Source organism: Saccostrea cucullata, unplaced genomic scaffold (genome assembly GCF_032062105.1).
Source record: "Saccostrea cucullata isolate Sc308-1 unplaced genomic scaffold, CSIRO_AGI_Scuc_v1 ctg1865, whole genome shotgun sequence".
NCBI lineage: Eukaryota > Metazoa > Mollusca > Bivalvia > Ostreida > Ostreidae > Saccostrea > Saccostrea cuccullata.
The window spans coordinates 127046-151484 of NW_026923196.1; the positions used below are offsets into that span (position 1 = coordinate 127046).

A 24439-nucleotide genomic window follows, 5' to 3' on the forward strand; every position below is an offset into this window, starting at 1 on the left:
CACTTGTAGTAGTCATGTTGTATTCTACTATGAGATGCAGACAAAAGCCATTTCAATAGAAGTTTGAGGAAACCTCATATAAAAACTATACTCAATGCAACGTAATTGCGATGTAGCAATCTAAAGAATCCTTTACATTTCATAAATCTTTTTTGTAGAAGTTTCGTTCATCTAAACGCTCAGCTGACCTTCGAGAACCCGACTTGCTTAATGGCGGAGTTTACGGAGACCGCCGCCATCTTGGACACGCTTCAGATTTTTAAATGCGAATATCTAGTGTGTGGATTGATCAATTCTTAAATAAATTATATATTTGGCCTTTCCATTAGGATCTTAATTACCATTAATTATATCAAAGAAAAGTATTGAAAAACAAAAAAAGTTGAAAAAGTGCACATTTTGAATTCATTACCTGTAGCGACCGGAAGTACTGACGACGCAAACGAAGGCAAAATTGCACATCTATAACTCATGGTCTATCATCTCTAACAAGTCTCCAGTTAATATCTTGAGCCGTTTTCAAGAACATTCGAAGACAAAATTGCATTTTAAAATCAGGAAATTGTCCATAACTTGGCACTGGTAGCGAATTTTCCAACAAACGGAATTTTATATAAAATTCATATAATGACCTATAATTCCTGAAATTTTCATTGAAATTCACCGAATAGTTTACGAGAAATCGTCTGCACAAAATTTTGTCTAAAAAAAAAGAATAATAATAAGAAACAATAGAATAACTATAAGGTCTTCCGTGAAGACGGAAGACCTTAACTAGATGCATTCTTGTTGCTGTGCAACAAGCAGGTCTTCCGACCGACTTCTCTTTTGCAATCAAGTCCGTGTCATCCTATGAAATAGATTCCATAATGTATTTTTTCGTTTACGTTCATTTACAGTAGCTTCTCAACACAGATCGTGATTGTTCCAAGTATTTCACAAAATATCTCCAAATATAGCTTTTAAAAATCAGCAAAATTTTCCACACATGTTATAAAAGAGTGAAAAGTAATTTGCAACTGAAAAAAGACAAAAACAAAGAAAAAATTTGGGGAACGCCCCGAGCGGGATTCGAACCCGCGACAGTAAGACAAAGTTTGGTTCTGTCATATCTTTGCAATAAACGCACGCATGAAAAAAATGAAAACATATATAGATATCGTTGAAGACACTCTATAAACCCTGTAAATCTGAAAGAAAAATATTGACAAACAAAAAAGTTGAAAAATTAGCATTTTTGAATTCACTTCCGTTTGCGACCGGAAGTAGGAACGACAAAAAATGAAGGACGTTCGGCACATCTACATGTGATGCTCTTTCATGTCCATGAGTTTCAATGTCATATCTTTGGCCGTTTTCGAGAAAACTGGGGTACAAAAATCCATTTAAAAAATACAAATTTCCCCAAAAATCGCGAATGGAAGCAAATTTTGAAAAAATGAAAAACACGTCTGGAGATATTAATGTGATGCATCTTTCCTGTAAAAATCTTTGAAGTCCGTACAGTCACAGCTGAGATATCACCATAACTATGAAAAAAGAATAATAATAATAATAATAATAATAATAGGAAACCGACGGAAAACAATAAGGTCTTCCGAAGGAAGTCGGAAGACCTTAACTAGTGCTAATTGTAACGGGGACCGTTACAGATGTTCCCCAAACTCTCCTCACCTCCCTTTTGGTGCTATATTCCCTGTAATCTCTATTAAATAAGAAATACTTTATGGAATTTAGACTTTATGAAAGTCTTCCAGAAAAATACAAAATATATTTAAAAATAGGCATTGCACGCCTGTTCATTTGCGTAACGACCATATTATCTTGTCTACACTATCTAAAATTTTAATATACTTAATATCAAAGCATTTAATCCATAAGTATTAAAAGATACACTCATTCGAATGTATTTTTAATTTTACTCATTTCGCGTGCACGCACGTGCAAGCACGTGCATAATGACTACACCTTCTTTTAGGAGTCCCTTATATTTATCTATGTTCTAAATCCCATCCTGTTTCGTTGAGAAACAAAGGAGTTATAGCCATTTGAATTTTCAGCCAATCAGATTGCAGCACACATACATGCGTGTGATTTCATAAATTTTTATCTTTATCGTATTGAAGGGTATCTAAATGAATGACTATATTTTAAAATTCCAAACATTTCGTCAAAAAACAAAGGAGATATAGCCATATAAAGTTTCAGCCAATCAGATTGCAGCACACGTGCATGCGCGTGATTTCATGATTTTTTCCTATATCATATTTTAGGATATCCCAATGCATGACTATGTTTCAAATTTCAATGCATTTCGTCAAAAAACAAAGAAGATATAGCCATTTAAAGTTTCAGCCAATCAGATTGCAGCACGCGCGCATGCGCATGCTTTCATGGAAATTTTTATATATCATGCTGTAGATCTTTATAATGTAGGACTATGTTCAAAATTTCAAAAGATTATGACAAGAAACAAGAAAGATATTGAGATTTTAGTTTCAGCCAATCAGAGCGAAGCGCACGTGCATGCGCGTGAGATCTTGCTATTTTGACCATGCCATCTTGTCTATACTACTAATGTATCCTTATATTATGAGTTTCAAAAAAATTCTTCCAAAAAAAGAAAAGTTACAGTAATATCCATTATATTGGTCATTTCTCGTGTTGCACGTGCGCGCTCTTGCAAGCACGTGCGCGCAAAATGACCTTCGTTCGGCAAATCTACATAACATGTCTACTGACCCTAAAAACATTTTACCTTAGTCGGATGTATAGTTTACAAGATCACTCGAGGACAAAATTTTCCCAGGAATAATAATAATAATAATAATAATAATAATAAGAAACAGAGTAAAAACAATATGTTCCCCAACTTCGTTTGGGGAACATAATAAGAAACAGAGTAAAAACAATATGTTCCCCAACTTCGTTTGGGGAACATAAATATCAGGAAAATCAAAATACAGCCAATTATTTATCTGTTCCTCTCTACTTAGCGTCAGAAACAGAAACATATGCGCACGAGATTTGCATGCATACTAGTATTAGACAAATGTCATCCTTAGTTCCTGGCCTATTGACATGCCTAATTTACATCCGGTACTATTATCAGGGAAATAAACTCCGCTAACTTTCAAAGAGTTATCACAGAGAAAACAAAATTAAAGATGAAAATATTTGGAGAAAATATTCCAATTACCAGGAACATTTTTTAAAATTATTAAAAACGATTATGGATGTAGATGTGAAATATCTTCTAAATAAATTCTGGAACTGCATGGGAGTTTTTGTTGCATTTGAGAAACGTACGTTGGCCTTCACCATGGGTGCTCATTTAGGGGTTGGAGGACATTAGTGTTTCAAAAACAGTTAGTATACCCCCCGTAATCGAAGATTCTGGGGTATATAGTTTTTGTCCTGTCCGTCTGTCTGTTTGTCCGCAAAAACTTAAAACCTTGTCCATTTTGACTGGGTGGGGTTATGTTTTTCATATTTCACAAGTGTATTCCTTGTGACAAGACCTTTCTTTGTGTACCACCAACTTTGACCTTGACCTATTTTGACACACTTTTACACCAAAATTCCAAACATTTACTTTGGCGATAACTTTTGAATGGTTTACACTAGGATTTTCATACACATATGTATCGACCTCCTTTTAAAAACACTTTGTCATAACTTTTGAACGGAAAGGGTTAGGGCTTTCACACTTCACATAATTTTGATGTAATCCTCTTGACAAGACCTTTCATTGGATTCCAACAACTTTGACCTTTTGATTTTAACCTACTTTTATAAACGTTAACCTAGTCAATAACTTTTGAACGGTTGGTGCTAGGGCTTTCATACTTAACATTTGTTATTTGTGACAAGACCTTTCACTGGATACCAAAAAACCTTGATTTTTTTTTTACCTTGACCTGGGAGTCTGACAAACCTTTAAAAAACGTTAACCTTAGCCATGACTTTTGAACAGGTGGTGCTAGGGTTTTATTTTTCACGTGTATATTTCTTGTGAGAAGGCCTTACTTTGGGTATCAACATATTTGATTTGCATTTGAGAAATTTTTTTTTATAAATTTGATTTTTTTTTTAATTTTCGTTATGTTGCCATACGGGGCATCAGTGTTTCAAAAACACATCTTGTTTTCAATACATGTTGTGCCTAGAAACACTGAGGGGAAAATTAAGAATATTCAAATTCATCAAGGTCTTAATCGTCATATCAAAAATTCAGTTCATTTGAAATTTACAGTTTGAAAACAATAGTTTTTTTGTAATTAATAATAGTAATATGATTTGTGAGGTCAAAAGGTCAAAGATCAAGTTAGTAAATCCATACATTCTATACGAATGTGTGAAAAACTTTCATTTCCGGGCAATACCTGAAGACGCTTTTGAGATTTTTCAATAAAATTTTATACCATAATTCCCTTCTTAAATTGCCCCATCGACCCCATCCACCCGAGTCAAGTATATTATATTCTTTTTTCCTTCAGCGCGTAACACAGATTCTATGGACCCTTGTATCATGGTTGCGGCACTTTTCCTTTGAAATTCCCTGTACAATAACTGGAGATACACCAGCAGGGGGCGGAGCTCATTATACAGCAAAACTGTGCTGTTTAAATAATTTATTGTACACCTTTCACGTTCCAGTGAAAAACAAACATTGCATCATACATTATTCTAGTAACATTTTCGAAAATGTACAAAACAACTTTTTAAAATTGTTATATGGAAAAAAAAATATTAATCTGAAATTTCCTTTGAAATAAAAATATTCAAATTACATCCATCTTGGACAGTTGTATACTTGTACACAAGTTTCTAATGAAATGAAAAGCTGCAATTATTGAAATAAGGAAATGCCCCACCACTGCTCAAGTTGGTAATATCACTCCAAGCGCTCTGCATGATTTTCAGGGCCACATTCACGCTCGATAGAAATACTCGTTTCTTCTTCACCGCTAAGCGTTGTCCCCCGGGGGGGGTGTCCAAACACAAAAAGATAAAAAAAACTACGAACTCTACAAGCGATATCTGCATTTGACCTTTTGAATGCCCGGGCCCCATCTCCAATCTGTGCCCTGTCCAGTCCATAATGTTTTGCTTATCAATTCCACTCTGGTATAATGAAATTCCCCTTAAGTCCCGCACGATCACATATTATGTTCATCAGAGATTTCAGTTTGTTTACGCCGACAGTCTGAATGCCGTACCGTGGTGGTGACCCAGCTAGCGACCGACTGTAGAACAGACCTTAATTTCCAAGGGCCACAACGTAAAGTTTGAAGAAAATCCGCCATTTAAAGCTACCCTACAATATTAAAATTCCAAATAAAATATCTAATATAAATTATGAAATGCAACAGGCATATTTTTCATGTGATCTCTGTTCAATATTTATATCAGGGAGTCATCAAATCTAAGTATACATTTAAGTAAATAACGAGATGAAAAGGGGACATTACACAAACAGGGGGGGGGGGGGGGCATAACGAGATGAAGGGGGCGGATCGAATGATCTCTATACAGTAATAAAAGACAATATACTTGTAAGCAATAATTTTATAATCAGAATTTAACTTACCAGGCTGGCAGTAATGCCTTATTAGTTTGTTGTAAAGCTCCTTATGCGTTTTGGTAGATCTTCCAGTGAACTCGATGTATTTTAATTCCTGCTTCACCATCATTACAAGCGTCCATATCTTGTGACTGTCAGTCGCGCTATGCACAATTTGCGCGGGGCAACGGGAAAGATTTTTCACGTGATTGGAAAATTGAATTTCATTGGAGTTTGGATGTTTAATAATGAATAATCATTTTAGAAAATCACGTGTTCAAATGTAAACTTTTTAATTGGACCATGATACAAGACAGTTATTGAATATTTATTTTGGTGTATCCTGAGTTATTTGGGCGATGGGCGGAGACTCGTGCTTCGCACTCGTCACCGCCCTTCGCCCAAATAACTCAGGATACACCAAAATAAATATACAATAACTATTACATCACCACCTTGGTGGGGGGGGGGGATATTATTTGATCAAAGTTGACCCAGCTCTGTTTGAGATGCTTACATATGAAACTCGTTTGTTGTAGACCCCCTCTAAACAAGATTATTAAAAAAACACTGATTGTAAATCCGGTTTCATCCAGTGCATCAACATCACATTCATATTGTGATAAACAAACTTGCCGACAGGACATACCATACAGTATGACCTATCATAAGACAGGCTTAAATAGTAATAGTAGGAAGGATAAATGGTGCATATCAAAGTTCTCTTTGAAGGAAGTACAAATGGCTATAGATTGGAAATTTTTTTTAGCTTACATTTAAAAATCTCAATCAAGGCTGCTGGGACAATCTATACTGGCAAACCTACAGTCACGCATCAAGAAAGCTAACTTGTGCAAAAGACAAGCATACAAAATTTTGGTTGTAAATGATCTGCACTTCCTCCAAAGCAAGATAGGACAATTCCCAGTTCATCTTGGACTTTTAGTAAGGCGTGGCATTCTCGACATTGCATAATTAGCTTTCCTTCACCGTTGAAATATACATGGGATAGAAATTCTATCAAATCCCAATAAGTGTATTGAATAATCAATAAAATTGTCTCATCTGGCAAACAGTGGAGCTTAAGTCGTCTTATCATTGTTCACAACAATTTAAAAATCCTGATGTTATCAATTTCCCTCATCTCTACGCAATCTATTCGCCATTTGACAGATGCTAATTACATAGCACCGAGAATGCCCAGCCTTACTGAAAGTCCAAGCTTTCCTGGGAATGGTTCTACTTAATTCTACAGTACACATGTGCATGTACATGTATTTGTTTCAAATTGCTATTGAGAAAGGAAAAAAAAATCAATTTTAACACTTTATTAAGATATTTCACAATACACAGTTAAACTGGTCTACAAATCTGTGATATTTGGCACACATTTTGATGTGACACCTTGCAAGCAAAACAGGAATTCTGAATTCTGCAAAGATTATAACAGTTCTACATTTTAAGAAAATACAACTAATTAAAGAAGTTAATTTTTATTGGACTGGCACTTTTTGAACACTAGTGGATGTCCTGAACATGTATTTTCTCAAAACCCTTGACTTGTTTTACCCAATTTTTGTAAATTCATTCATTTTCAGCCAGCTGAATGCATCAATAAACAGTCACCATATTACACTGCTTTACATCTCATTTACACTAAATTTACTCTAGTTCCTTGGCAAAAAAAAATCATACTCAAAAAAAAAAGATTTGCATGAACAGTCTTAATACTGATTTGCCTACATCAAAATTTATAAACAAGACCTCTTTTCCAATTCAGTTTCTGCTCCAAAAGTATTGAATGCTAATTAACATGTATTACAGTAAAACAAATCCTGCATAAAATTCAAATGATCTAAACCATAATAAATTTAATCCATTCCATGAATTAATATTTCAAAAGAATTTTTTTCTAGGTTATGAGCATTTCTCTTGTTTAAGCAAGAGATAATCAAAAACATGTTCATTGAAAATGAATTTTAAGATACATGTATAAATGGACACTGAAATATGTAATCAATACGACATCTTGATTAGAGTGTTTTCTTAGCCATTAATTAACTACATTTAAGTACCTCATCTTTAACATCATAAAAGTAAGTCATGGATCTACCACAGTTCAAATTTAAATACACCTGTATAAACTTTGAATAGGGAGAAAAGACCCCTCCCCCCCTTCCCAAAAAGATTGGTAATGTAAACATAGTATTATAGGGAGGAAAAAACCCTCTCCCCTCCAAATCCCCAAAAGTGATTGGCAATGTTAACCTTGTATGGGGAGAAAAGACCCCCTCCCCTCCCCCTTTCAATTACCTGCCCCCACCCCTTAAACTGGTAATACTATATCTGAATATGAAAAAAAATCAGGTGATATGTATATGCAACACTTTTAAAACCTTGGGTCTTGTGGCCAAGCTGAATTTAAAGGTAGATTTCTTTATATTAACAACTAAACTTATTTTTCAATGTTAATTTTTCCCCTAGAAAAGGACATAGCTGACACTTGGTTCTAAAACAAAAATGTCTAAAGAATGGTGAAAAAAATTCTGATTACAAGAGTTTACATGAGCTGTTGATTCCTCTGGCATTATTAGAACTCTGAAAAGTAATACTGAGATTTCATAATTCTATACTTTACTATATTAAATCCCCCTTAGGAAATTCCATACAAAATTTGAATAGGGGAGAGGGGGAGGAGTTGGTCTGAGGAGTTGAGGAGACAAATTTGATCATATAAAGTTAGGAATTACATGTTCGTTGTTCACATCACATACATGTACTAAATGAACATTATATCACAGCAAAGATAGGATCAAAAAACATCACCTGAAAAAAAAGGTCCCTGCTTTAAACACACACAAAATTCAAACGTTCAGTCTTACAAATAAATCAAAGAATACAAAATACACACTCTTCCGCCTATATTAAACAAAGAAAATCAGCTTGAAACTTAACTAAGGCATCTATGTGAAAAAAAAGGTGATATGACTGAATAAACCATGTAATGCTCCCCTTTTTTGCACAAACAACTGAGGTAGCGCAGGTTTTTATCCCTCTAAAAAGCAGTGTGCGTTCTTTAATCATTATCACAGAAAAGTTCCAATATCATAAAATTCCACAATTTCTAACTAGGCATTCACCAATAATAATTCATTCACTTTTGGGTCTCAAAAGTAAGTTTCAAAACAACAGAACAATTACGGAAATTTCTTAGTGGAATTTCTGTCAATACATTAAAAACACTTGTTAATTTTTCTTTCTATCCACCAATGATTTTTAAATAGATTTCCCAGCTAATTATGAGACAAAAATGATTTACACAGGAATCAATATCTATTTGTAAGATATAATGTATGTGATAAGCATAGGAACAGATCTGAGATTTTTTAAGGGGTAAAGAGGATCAATTAATGTTAGAAATGAGCCATCTTAATTGTATTTTTTTTTTCTCAAAATACCGAACAGTAGTAAAAATCAAGAGTTGTTAACCAGTCCCCCAAACTAAATTCACAAATGAGACAATCAGAAACATGTCTATGATAAAAATTTCCCAAATATAACAGAAAGATGGATTCCTCTACGAATCGCAACTTCCAATCTGGTAACTATATTACATCTGTGATAGACTCCAGAATTGGTAGTTATTTCTTCTTAAGAAAAGAGAAACTCAAGACTATAAGTATAAACTCCCAAAAACAAAAAATATACCAATAACAAACTAACCTGTAAAAACTTTCTGGAGTCATATTTTCTATGTAAGACAATCTCTTCAATAAATAAATACAATAGCAATATATTACAGTCACTCTATGCACAAATTCCTATTCACATTAATGTATTTAAGGGATTCCATTTTATATCACAAAACACTCATACTTTAATATACATCTACAGCACTCAATGCTTTTTTGCAGCACTTTCAAAATAGAGAGAAAAAAAGTTCTTAAAAATCATTTACAACAAAGATTAGAAAGGCTCAAGATTTGGAATAGAGTTTTGGCAAGAAAAAAAAAAGCAAAACACTTATCTATACACACATATTTAACAGGGAATTCTTCCACTGATTCTTGCATTCCCATTCATTCAACATTTCATTAATAATTCTTTAGCCTTTGTTAAATCAGTTCACATAACACTGGGAAAACATTATAAAGACATGCAATGAATATACAAGAACATCATTTTATACACAACATTTAAGAACCAACTTGATTTTTTATTTCCTATAGAACACTTTTATCTGCACCATATTTTTTCTCTCTTAAATTGTGCCACAAATGGACAACAATAATCTGATCAAGGAAATCAGTAAAAAAAAAAACACATCTATCAAAATATATGTCCACAACTGAGGATTTAGTCAAATGCTGAATCCAAAAAGAGACAAAAAAGTTCTTTTTTCTGTGCTTACATGCTTGCTTGATAGTTTAAGAAAATGTTCTGTACAAATGTCCGATGTTGTTCAGATTTTCAAACACAGAAGTTGTTTCAGGACACTTTTTTTTATCCAATGGCAAATAAAATTCAAAAACAATTTCAGAAATCATGCTTGTGTTGATAAATACTGTAAGATGCTTTTTTCATGCAAATATGTTCATGTATCTGTGAACGGGGGAAGATGTATGAATGTTTAACATAACAACTAAACAAGCACAGTGAAAAAAAACGTCAGTGAAATATTGTCCCGTCTCTATCAGTGAGATCATAAATAAACTGAGCAAAAACTGATTGAGGCATAACAATTAATTTACCTACATAAATCCAAAATATCACCCAAAAAGTCATGCCTAGCACAACCTTAAAATCATTCCAGATCTGTTGTCAAATTATTATGTCTACTTCAATAATCAGCTGTTCACGTCTATTTCATTGAACTATATGACTAGCAACTGAACTGCTACAGAACATTAGTAAGATACATGTATAAATGTACTAAAATATAAAGACTAAATCTATTAATACTTTAAATCCTACAAGAAAGACAAGTTGTGGAAACCTTCAGACAAAAATAGCTTCCCATGATTCTCTTCTGTCACTGGTATTCCAAAATCTGCTTGTGGTAAAACAGTAGGTACCTGCAAAACACAGTATTGAATAAATGCAAATTTTTCACTTTACAATGAAGCTCTTTCAGAAAATTATATATCAAGTTTTCAACACAGTTGTAATGGTCTATCTATGCACTTCTATTCAAATGTATTGATATTAGTAACCATGATGTCTGTATGAGATGGTGTGACATATATATTAATCAGACACTAAATTACATGTACGTCTTTAAAAGCTTTCTTCATCAAACTTATACACTTCATTTTACATGTAAGTATCCCACACTATGCTGTATAAGAAACAATTCAACTGTTTTCATCCTTATGTTGACCCCCCCCCTTCTGCCTCCAAAAAAAGTCAATAAAATTGATAAATTAGTCAAATTTATCACTTTATGATTTGATGTTTCCTACAAATAATCCAGCTCACCCTTCACTTTTCAGCACGTCATTAAGTGTTGCCTTCGTGATGAGGTGGTCATCACATTTGAACCACTGGTCCTTGTGTTGTCGTATAAAACAGGTGTAGTGGCCACATTCTATTGTACCCATATGGTTCACAACAGCAAACAATGAATATCTACACAAAATAAAACATATCCTTGTGCACATTATACAGTAAAGCTGTGTATATTTTATCTGGAAGGTATTATGATTTTTAAACAGATTTTAATAGATTATCAAATTTTCGTGACATCTTCTTTTATCTTACTGTTACGTATTTGGTATCTAAAAGAGAAACAAGAGGCCCATGGGCCTTATAGGTCACCTGAGCATTATGCAACAACTTTCCAGTGATTGAATTTGATTCATGTTTTAATCCAGATGCTATGGAATTCACAATTTTGAAATAGGCACCATTGATCATCATAACAATACACTTAGCAGTTGCTTAGTTTGTTTACTTAATACCCAAAGGCAGGGTAGGGGAACAAAAAATGCATTTCAAGTAATCAGTAATATTCAGCATGATCAGTAATGCCCCTATTCACACATGAACCCCTGACCCTTAGGCCTAGATCCACACATTGCACAATTTTTGAAAAGGCACCCTTGCTTTTCAAAAATATTTGATAAATACTGACAAGGAGCAGATTTCAAACAATTCATCCAGTTTCAGTATATAAGTACAGCCCCCCTCCTTTATGGTACCCCTGACCTGGGCCTTGAAATTCACAATTCTGGAAGATTAGGACCCTTACTCATCATAACTACATAGGTAGTTCATCTGCTTAATACCAAGGAGCAGAGAAGAAAACTTTCAAAGATTTAGTGTATTTTCATTGTATAATCAATAAAGCCCCACCCTATCACTAGAATCCCTGACCCTTGGGCCATAAAATTCACAATTTTGGAAGAGGCACTCTTGCTCATCATAACTATGCACTTATTTTGTTTATTTAATACCATATACAGAAGCAGAGAAGAAGATTTTCAAAGAATTCATGTATTTTCACTATATAATCTAAAGAGCCCCGCCCTAACACCAGAACCCCTGACCCTGGGCCATAAAATTCACAATTTTGGTAGAGGCACTCTTGTTCATCATAACAAAGCACTTAGTTAGTTAATTCAATACCCAGGAGCAGAGAAGAAGATTTTCAAAGAATTCAAGTATTTTCACTATATAATCTATAGAGCCCCCCCCCCTTACACCAGAACCCCTGATCCTGGGGCCATAAAATTAACAATTTTGGTAGAGGCACTCTTGCTCATCATAACTATGCACTTATTTAGTTTATTTAAAAATTTACCCAGGAGCAGAGAAGAAGATTTTCAAAGAATTCATGTATTTTCACTATATAATCTATAGAGCCCCCCCCCCTTACACCAGAACCCCTAACCCTGGAGCCATAGAATTCACAACTTTGGTAGAGACACTCTTGCTCATCATAACTATGCACTTATTTAGTTTATTTATTACCCAGAAGCAGAGAAGAAGATTTTCAAAGAATTCAAGTATTTTCACTATGTAATCTATAGAGCTCCCCCCACCTTAAATTACACCAGCACCCCTGACCCTGGGGCCATAAAATTCACAATTTTGGTAGAGGCACTCTTGCTCATCATAACTATGCACTTAGTTAGTTTATTTAATACCCAGGAGCAGAGAAGAAGATTTTCAAAGAATTCATGAAATGTCACTATATAATCTATAGAGCCCCACCCTAACACCAGAACCCCTGACCCTGGGGCCATAAAATTCACAACTTTGGTAGAGGCACTCTTGCTCATCATAATTATGCACTTAGTTAGTTTATTTAATACCCAGGAGCAGAGAAGAAGATTTTCAAAGAATTTATGTATTTTCACTATATAATCTATAGAGCCCCACCCTAACACCAGAACCCCTGACCCTGGGGCCATAAAATTCACAATTTTGGTAGAGGCACTCTTGCTCATCATAACTATGCACTTAGTTAGTTTATTTAATACATCGCCCAGGGGCAGAGAAGAAGATTTCAAAGAATTCATGAAATTTCACTATATACTTATTTAGCCCCACCCTAACACCAGAACCCCTGACCCCGGGGCCATGAATTTCACAATTTTGGTACAGGACTCAATGCTGATTACAATCATGCAAACAGTTTGACTGCTTGATGTCCAGGAGTAAAGAAGAAGATTTTTAAAGATTGCACTAATTTTAGTGGTTTTTGCCCCACCCCCCAGGCCCCAGGGGGGCAGGGCCCATGAAATTCACAATTTTTGTTCCCCTTCACCCATAGATGCTATATGCCAAATTTTGGTTGAAATTGGTTCAGTGGTTTCAGAGAAGAAGCTGAAAATGTTCAAATGTTAACGCACGACGCACGACGCACGACGAACGACGACAGACGAAAAGTGATAGCAATAGGTCACCTGAGTTTACTCAGGTGACCTAATAAAATTTACAACAAATGTTGGGTTTTGTTGTACATGTCCTCAGCTAATAAAAGTATACTTAAAAATATTTTTAGGTCACCTGAGTAAACTCAGGTGACCTATTGCTATCTGTTTTCGTCCGTCGTCGTGCGTCGTCCGTTAACATTTGAACATTTTCAGCTTCTTCTTCTCTGCATTTACCACTGAACCAATTTCAACCAAATTTGGCACAAAGCATCTATGGGTGAAGGGGAACAAAAATTGTGAATTTCATGATCCCTGCCCCCCTGGGGCCTGAGGGGTGGGGCCAAAACCACTAAAATTAATGCAATCTTTAAAAATCTTCTTCATTGCTGGACATCACGCAGTCAAACTGTTTGCATGATTGTAATCAGCAATGAGTCCTCTACCAAATTTGTGAAATTCATGGCCCCTGGGGTCAGGGGTTCTAGTGCTAGGGCGGGGCTAAATAAGTATATAGTGAAAATGCATTATTTCTTTGAAAATCTTCTTCTCTGCTCCTGAATTAAATAAACCAACTAAGTACATAGTTATGATGGGCAAGAGTGCCTCTACCAAAATTGTGAATTTTAAATCTTCTGGTGTTAGAGGTGGGGCTCTATGCTGATTATATAGTGAAAATACATGAATTCTTTGAAAATCTTCTTCTCTGCTCCTGGGTATTAAATAAACTAACTAAGTACAAAGTTATGATGAGCAAGAGTGCCTCTACCAAAATTGTGAATTTTATGGCCCCAGGGTCAGGGGTTCTTGTTTTAGGGTGGGGCTCTAATGATTATATTGCATGAATTCTTTGAACATCTTATCCTTTGCTCCTGGTTAATATACTAATGATCTAATGAACATAGAATGGCTCTAGGATTTATTTTATTTTCAGTTTAGGGTGGGGCTACAAACCCTCCGCTCAATATTGAAATGCATGAATTCTTTGAACATTTTATCCGATGTCAAAATATAGTCGGGATCTAATTTCAATTTAAGGCTAGGATTTATTTTATTTTCGGTTTTAAGGTAAGTCACTCCTCAAGGTTTTGAATTTTCAGAAAAAAATCAAACGATTTTTTGAGAAGTATATTTTGAGTAAGGGATCATAAATTTCAAATTTACTCAAAATCGCAGAGAAAATAAGGTAAGTCACTCCTCAAATTTCTTGAAAATATCATAATGATTTTTTAAGTATTTTATCCTATTTGCACTTTTTCATAAAGTTTCAATTTCAAAATATTAGTTTGTATAAATTTTTTATTTGCACTTAAAACCCTTTAGTTTGTTACTTTTATACAATTATCTCTCTCTCTCTCTCTCTTTTCTCTCTCTCTCTCTCATGGCAACAAATTTATTCTTACTTTATGTAAAATAGTTTGAATAATATTTATTGAAGTGTCTGATCAAATCTTGACAAAACAAATTAATGCGCGTAAATAATTATTTGACCTTTTTGCACTAAAATATAACATATTTTGGGGTATTAGAAAAATAAATAGGCAATATAATATTTTCTTATATCAAGCTTTCCTTTTCTACTTAAGTGCTGATCAGTCATAAGTATCAAGAAGTTTAAATTGATAATGGAAGAAAAAGTTGGGGTCAGTGATGTTAATTTTGAAATATTGTTGACATCAAATCTCTGATATTTCAGGCAAAAAATGGTGTAAAATTTATCTTGACTTCTTTGATTTCTCCAGTTTAAAATTGGCAAAGTTTGTTGAAGGAAGATATAAAACTTATTCTAACAAAATTTAAATTAAGACCTATATCAAATATTCCTATCAATATCATAACCGAAAATATTCTCCGAGTAAACAGTATTTGAGGCTAACATGTTTCAAGACGTTAAATTTAAAAAATGTGCAGATTTGCAGAAATTTCTGCTAAATATCCTTCCACCACGAAAAATAGTCCCTATCTATAAATCTTGCTTCTTTGAAGATTTTTGAGCAGTTTCATATATAATAGATTGTTAAAAAATATACATTGTTGAATATAATTATTTTATAAAAATTGAATTTTAATAAATATTTTTGAAGTTAGAGGTCCTGCGTGAACTTTTCTAAAAAGCTGATGAGTCAAACGTACCTTAAGATGAAGAGGCGGGTAAATAAAGCTAGATCTGAGAAGATAACTTGATTTAGTGTAAAATTCATAAGACACGAGTGCCATTCAAAACGTTTCACCCGTTCAAAGGACATGTAAATAAAATGCTGACGACTTTGTTGCACAATGACATGCTGGTGAGATAATTATGTATTCGTTTCAAAAGTATCTGTCTGTAAATTATTTTCCTCCCCTTCAGGTTTTAAACATTAAGTGTTGCCCGTGATGAGGTGGTCGCACATTGCCAGCGACATTGTTTAAGTCTCTGTTATAGCTTACAGTCTAAGCATTATTCTTCAGAAAAGGGTTGCTTATGCATCAGATGTAATGAATAAAACTATGGGAGAAGTTAATCCATTTGAGGAAGAAATAAACAATAATCTGAAGAAATTATGAAAAAAAATCAAATATTAAAAGGCAAGAATATACAAATCACATATGCAGGCATGTAGTATCATTTGTATCAGCCAGAAAAATTATTTTACACTTGATTGAAAAAATGTTCACCCTACTACCCCAATACTCCCTCTCTGTTTTATGATAGGAATTAAAATTTTAGGCATCAAGTAAATTTTAGAACAATGTACTACACATTAACTCCTAACACATGTTTAAAAAAGTATTCAGAAGATATATGTGAAAGACTTTTAAAGAATTGATTTTTTAAAATATATTTTGACCATTATCACACAATTTATATGACTGGCCCAAACTGGCAGATGATGAAATAAGCAATTAAATGTTCTACTTTCCTATTTTTTAGCATTATGTGTCCAGTAAGGAGCCTATTAATTGAAATAGCATTAAAAAAAGAATGTACAAATGTTAATAATCGATTTATCAAAAATTTTTTTTATTTCCTTCTCCTTCTGGACTTTTTTGTTCTCATGTTCATAACTAAAACTAAACATAAAAAAAAAATGCTGGCCCAGGGCTCTCGATTCTCTAAATCTGGGGCCGATATTCAGCCCCATTCCCAATGCAAAAAAGTACCTTTTTTTCCAAAAGAAAGGTGTAAATTTCCCAATTTCCAAAGAAAATATTAATTAAAAAATAAAAGTCCATGAAACTTAATCGCAGAAAAAACAAAACACACTTGCAAATGAAAGTTAAACTGTATGACTGTTTTATTAGTTCGCGCCAAATGCATTCGTAAATTGGTTCGGGGAACCAGGTTATTTTTTACAAAAATGTGTACTAACTATGAATGCAGAGGATTTTGTCATTTAGTTTCGACAAAAAAACATCATTTTGGTTTAAAAAATAGACATTTCATTTCAAAATTAGTAAGCTGCACCTAGAAACATACCCACGCTTCGGCATGTTCAGTCTAGCGCTGTATTGGGAAGCAATGTTTTCCATGTGATCGAGGAAATCGGGACATGTAAACGGACCGCCTTGCTTGTGACCACAATGTCTTGCGTAATGACCCAAAAATATAGTTCTCACAAATAAACAGTAGTTTACAGTAGGTCATAGGACTTACTTGTTATCACATGAAAGCCCTTTGGCAGATTCCTGTACGATTTGGTTCCTGTAATTGTTATTATTCGGGAGACATGAAGGGGGTCATGTCCAGCTGACAAAATGATACAAAAGCAATCTTCTTGTGGAGGCCTGTTTTCAAATCTCTGTAACAAATTAATATTATGTATTCAACTTTTCCTGTAAATAACTGTAATTAATTATAACAGAAAATTAATTCAATCTCTTTTTAATTTTTTTTCTGTATCCTTTTACAATATAATGCATATTTTCCTTTTAAAAATCAGTTACCTGTGTAGAGCCCAGTACATATGATGTACAAATATTTTCATAACTTTGCAGCATAAAAATTTCATATTCATGAAAAGATGAACAAAAAGAATCATAACTGTTAAACTATATAATACTGAACTTCTGATCTCAAAACCCAAAATAATTAGAATTTGTGGCCCCCCGCTTTGAAAAATAGCAAAAAAAAATTGTGAATTTTGTAGCTTTTGATGTATACATGTATACAAAGCAAATACAAATACATGTATGTCAATATATCAGATTTGACTTATTATTACGTGTATAGGCCTCTTTTTATATGGAATATTTACATGATTTTGCACTGTAATAATGATTTATAAAACCACAATGCTTAGTATCATGTAAAAAAAAAAGTATTTAAAAAAAAATAGCATCGACAGTAGGTCAGCTTCTTCAGACAGTGGACCAGCTGTATCCGATGTGAAGTATATGCAGAACTGAAGTCACATATATGTATTATTCATGTTTTCATGTTCGATATTCTACAAAATTTTACACAATCCATGGTGGATTTATTTAACCTGTATTAAACAGCTCCTAGATGTAATAAGAACATAAAGTTGAGATCTGTTTGTATAGGCTGAACTCTCCTCAAGTGCTAAAAATAGCTCTGTAAACAAATTAATATACAGAGAGACGTCCTAGGGAGGTATAAAATTACATTGCATAACTCAAAATTAATTATCGCCCGGAAATTAATTACACACTTTAATTTTTGAACTTTAACCTTTTGACCTCAAAATCAATAGGGGTCTTCCTTAGGCCACAGGGAGTTGTTATATAAAATCATTGCAATATGTTATGAGATATCGTGTACATATGTTTTAACATACATAATATTTTTTACCTTTGACCTTTTGACCTCAAAAAATAAGGTCTTCTTTTCCATAGGGAGTTGCTATGCTAAATTTCATTGCAAAAGCTCAAAGGGTTCTCGAGATATCGTGTGGAAACTGTTACAGACAGACAGAAAGACGGAACTATACGGACGGACGGACGGACAAACTTAATATCCCCCACTTTCTCAAAACCCAAAATAATTGAACTACAAAAAAAAAATTATGATATCATAAGAGCACTACATATTAATATATCACCCTTTCTCAGAGGAGTAAACAAACCTTGAGATGAAAACAGGCCACTATTGGCAGCTTCTTCATAGTCAGCTGTTTAGTGGACTCCTGGTAACTATGACACGTACTACACTTGATCTTAGCTGAACTGCCTAAGTGCTCAGGCTTTGTAAATCTACAGAGATTGAGAAATTTAATACTTTATCTATGCATCATCTTGTGTACTATGTTATGATCAACATATATTTTTTCTAAATCAGAATCATCCCCTCCTGTAACATACCTTTTTAAGCAGTCTAATAATGAGGTAGGTTCATAAGTTCCTGGACTATTTGTAAAACCTGTCAACATAAAATTAACTATCTTAAATACTGATTTCATATCTAACTTCATGAATTATCATTTAAAATTTGTTAAGGAAAATATTTTAATGGTACTGGTTGAAACTATTAAATGTTCATATATGGTTAAATTTCTAAAGAGTTGTTGTTTTTTTTTTAATGGTTTTGTTTTACATTGATTTTTTTTTTTGGTACAATGTTGTGCATGTCAGGTCTATATCTATGATGGTATCATTTGACGAAAATAAATCATTAAAATCACTTCTGACAAAAGAATAAATTAATCCAAAAGAATAAAACAGCCCTCTAATGTCTGCAGAGCTCACCTGAACTTGGGGATGAGCTGGAGTTATTAACATTAAGGAGAGCATTTGGTATGGCACCTGGTCCCAGGTCAAGAGAAATGTCCCATATTGGGTCTATTGTGGTTGACACATTACTACAAAAGAATAGACATGTTCAGATATATGATAATTTTCAGAGTTATAGTTCCTGACTCGGGGACTGACATCTTTAACTTTGTTGAACAACTCTAAAAAGTCTTGATTGATGTTTTTAAAGATTTTTTCAGGCAATGAAAAAAATTGCAAAACAATGTTTCAACTCTAGTTTCTTTCAAGACAATGACTGAATGAGGAAATTAAAATAACCTTGACAGATGACATATTTCAGACATAAATAGGTCTAATATCTGACAAGTGTGAACACAGCTATTGAGCAATATTTCCTTAAAGGACTACATGTTTATGAGACTAATTTTGATGTATTTTCTGCACAGACAGACAAATAAATGTGGATAGACACTTTAAAAAAATTGATCCCATTGTGATCAGTTTTGTGGTGACACAATCTGACATTCTGACAAATTACGTACTTGCACTGCTGACATGTGACATCTGACTGTAAACCACCAGTAAAGATTTGGTCGATGATGCAGTTACAGTGATGTGGATTCCCTGAAGCCATTCCATTTCTCCCTGAAGAAGTATATATAAAAAAGTTTATAAAATTAAATTTATCATAACATAATATACATGTACATGAAGTATTATGCTTGTAAATGTATTCGTTTTTTTTTTCAAAAAGAAAATTTAATATTCTGTACTTTAGTTTGTGAACAAAAATTGCATCATTTCAACAAGTTTAATTGAAGTGATTTGTAAGAAGAAAAATTTGTAATCAAAATGGTTGGCAATTTGATAATCGGGGACAAAAAGCACTTTTACTTGAGAAAACACCAAAACAGCTATCATGCATCACAAAGTTTTGTCTTACATACACATATCATGTTATGTCACAAATTGGTTAAAGAAAACACAGAATTCAGCAATTGCCAGAAAGAAAGAATCTGATGTACACATAAAAGGTACATTAATGAACATAAAGTGAATACCACCTCATGCAAACAAATAACATCTGTCTATATGCAGGGATCACTGATTACTAAATATAAAGGCATAGTGACTAAACATATACATACAGTGCACATTGGGATTAATACATTATCAAATGTAGAAAGTTACAAGTACATGTACAACACATCAAGTCAAAAAACCAACTGCAAATATTTTGTATACCTAGACACAGAATAACAGTCATAACCTTTTATTCATGCAATTACAACCCACCATTGACCAAAAAGTATTCACATACAAGTTCTATGCTATGTTGATGATACATACAAGATATAAAGGTATGCGTATGAATGTTCATACAATCTTGTATTCCCCCTTTGATTTTTCTGCAGATCATCAAACAATGTTCTGAAATTCTTTCCAGAATTAAAAAGAAGAGGTCTATTTGAAAGACAGAAATAAGAAATGGTCTCCATTGCAAGAAGCTGAAAAGGCTTTAGATATGCAATTGAGATTTATAGAACCCAGAGAGAAAAGTTTGAACGAACTGGGAATATACAAGCCTGTACAAACCTGTGAAGAACTTGTTGATGGATAAACACTTATTATCTGAGTAACCTTTACAGTGCCGATGCAGCACATCAAGTGCTGCGATCAGAAACTCATGAGCGTCCTGTTGTTCATAGCCAGCCAGGTGTCGAGCATTGGTCCAGACCAAATGTAATAGACGATACGGAATATGGGGAGTTCTATTGCCAGAATAAAACTGAAAGAATAAACATAAAAAACTTTGTAACCTTCAATGTCTTCATTCAAATACTAAATGTACATCAACCAAATGTAATAGACGATACAAAATTCTATTGCCAGAATAAAACTGTAAAAATAAAAATACACTACAGTGTAACCCTCTATGTCTTTGTTCAAATTGCAATTGTACTTATACATTTTCTCTGTTTTTTACTGCAAGGCATGTAAAAAAAAATTATCTAATTCTATTCATCATTTAATGAAAAGTCGTGACAAAATACCTCTTGGAAAAGCCTTGCCATCTCACAAACAAGGCACTGTTGAGCTTCTACTGAGGTCATTTGACAATTGTGCTTATCAGCAAGGAAAAAGTCACGTAGCACCGGGGTGTGAATCAATGATTGCACAATGCAGTTCATAAAACAGGTATTTCCTAAATTAATTAGCCCTCTCAATCCTGTAAAGGAAGCAAACTTATTTAAAATCTCATTAAATGTCAACATTTCAAGAATTCTATGGTCAATACAATGATTTATATCAAATTGTACAATCTATCATTAAGTGGAATGCTGACTGCTGTCTTTAACATAAACTGTAGATTATTATTTGCACACTGGGGGCTGTATTTCTGGATACAAAGATTTTTAAAAGATATCATTAAATTTTCCCTAATTTTAAATTATGACCCCTTGAAAGAGGGTGTGGCCCTTGTTTTGAACAAACTTGAATTCCCTTCACCTAGGGATACTTTGTAGCAAGTTTGGTTGAAATTGGCCCAGTGGTTCTTGAGAGTTAAAGTTGAAAGTTGAAATTGTAAAAAGATTACAGATGAACAGACAGATGGACTTCAGACAAAATGTGATCATAAAAGCTAGCTCACTTGAGCTTTCAGTTCAGGTGAGCTAATAAAAAGAGACAATGTTACATATAGCGTATGAATGTTTTACCTATAGTTGATTTATTTTCTACTTTTCTCCTCTTGGGATTCTGTCTAAGAATTTCAACCTCTACATCAGTTGGTTCCCATGCTATGAAATTGTATGTTTTCATCCCTGTTATGATACGAAATAGAATGTCAGAAAGAAAGATATACAGAAAATAGGTAATCAAATTATGAAACTCTACAAATTAGTTTTTCTTTAAGAAAGGCAAAGTCTCATACCAATTAAATGAATGATTAGAAAAATTCATATATTATTTAAATGTAAATTGATCATCTCAAACTCTTACATTATCAAATTAAATAACTCGCATCATTAGAAAAAAATAATTATGAAAATAAACCTAAAGACTTGGCAGCTTTCTCATTTTGGATATGAGCAATGCTTTCCAGTTCTTTGTCATAAACATAGTCTCCACATTCAAAGCAATAAATCGTCCCATATGTCATGTCAGCAGCTGTAAAGAACAAAATGGAAGAGATTTGATACATAAACATATTAAATGATGTATAGATCTTTAACTTTCATATAATTTATTACAGAATGTATATAAATTGCAGACTGATTACACAGTTAAAATATATATGATAAATTACCTAAATTGTGATTCTTGGAGAATGCATGCTCATGGATGTGCTTGGTCGTGTAACAGCCAAAAAATACACAATACAGACAGGCATGGAGTCTGAAGGATGGGAAGCGGCAGGTGTGACATACCCCAGACTTTCCCTAAATTAATGGAAAATAATTTAATCATGCTTATCCATCAATTATCATGATCATATGTTTCGATCAACATAATTTCCTTGTTCTATTTCTCAACATAAAACTTTACCAGACAATGAGGATAATATATCTTGTCTTAGATTATTTTTCTGTCTTATTTCCAACATAATTTCTTTTCTCGCTATTATATTAGTAATGGTTATAATGTAATTGGCATTGTCAAAACAAACAATACACCTTTCTTTGCCTTGCACTGTCCGATGAAGTAGCGATAAAATATGCATGAATTATTCGAAATTGGTTGGTTCCATATTTAGACTTGTACTCAGTTATGTGCTGACAACTTGTCATAGTCATAATAAAGTGCCCTTCTGGTTGCAAATCCTCTGTTTCATTTTTTTGAAATAACAGATTTCTTGCGACAAAAAACCTGACAAAGATTATGCGCAGTCGTGACTCATTTCGTGCTTCTTCACGCATTGTGCAAATTCCGGTTCCGCCAAATTTCTACCTGGCTACTCAGAAGTTTACTTCTGTTTCATGAGGTTTTATGTTGTTTTTGAGTTGGATTTAATCTTAAGGTACCTCAAAAAATGATAAGAAAGCTTCAAATTATCGAAGTGAGAAAGAAAAGACTACATCATTGCGGTTCTTTGACTATTGTCTGCACTTTCACTTTTGATGTCTGTTGTACTTTCTGTTTGACTCAAGGAGTACACATGGCGAGATTAAGTTGTAGCAGGGACCTATATACTAGTAGTATATAGGTCCCTGGTTATAGATCTGCAAGTTTCCTTAGAGACATGCTAATACTAGAATCCATTTTTTACGGTCAAGAAGAAAGAAAGATTTCATTTGTGGGCATCATTCTTAGCGTTTAAGAATTTGATAACAAACAAGGGATATTTCATATGCTGGAAAGTTTGAAATGTTTTTTTTTATTATTTATACAAAATTTTATTCACAAAGTGAATGTTTTGAAATTAGATCAAAGGATTTGTTTACATTTTTTAATGTATCATCGTTAAATTTATTCCAATCATTTGAAATATTTTAGTCAACACATCAGTAAATTTTTTGACATATACTGCATATTAAAATCTTGACAAGCAACTAAATATATGTGTATATATATATATATATATATATATATATATAATATATATATATATATATATGTCACTGGGTTCACATGTGCGTGAAAGTCAGTCAATATATTGGGTCTCAATAGCTCAGTTGGTTAGAGCACTGGCACAGTATGCTAGAGGCCCTGTGTTCGAGTCCAAGTTGAGACTTGACTTTTCACCACCTCACCTGTGACATATATATACTAAATCATACTGAGTAACTTTGGACAAAAGTATGTTAATAATATTGTGACCCCTTGGGGTAGGAAGGGGCATCTTCATGTATGCGGTGTTTAAATTTAATGGCCACAGAGCTTATACAAAGGATCAAAGTAAATTGATACAAAAAAATCTGTTTTAGGGTGTGTTCCCCGAATGGCTACTCGGAAAAAACAACAAGTAATTATATATCACACTTAATTGATACATAGTCATTAGCTACAAAAAACCTTACATTACCGCTACATAAAAAATATCATTACCGCTAATTGTGTACAGTACAAAAAATCTGTTTCTTCACGGGGAGGGTGTGTTCCTGTTCCAAATGTTTTTTTACACTATGCTAAAGCTACATTTGGAAAAAACAACAAGTGCAGAGTTATTTATATTATATATCACACTTATATTAAGGGGCCCTATAAGGAGTATTTAATGTGTAGCGGTAATGAGTTGTTTTTGGCCGGAAAAATGTACCTATATTAGCACTTATGATTGAAATTTTTGGCAATGTAGCGG

General features: G+C 33.4%; 1 pseudogene; it reads right to left on the minus strand.

Moving 5' to 3' along the window:
- Positions 1-7902: 7902 nt before the first annotated feature.
- On the minus strand, positions 7903-23030 carry LOC134263424 (ubiquitin carboxyl-terminal hydrolase 22-like; annotated as a pseudogene).
- Positions 23031-24439: the final 1409 nt, after the last annotated feature.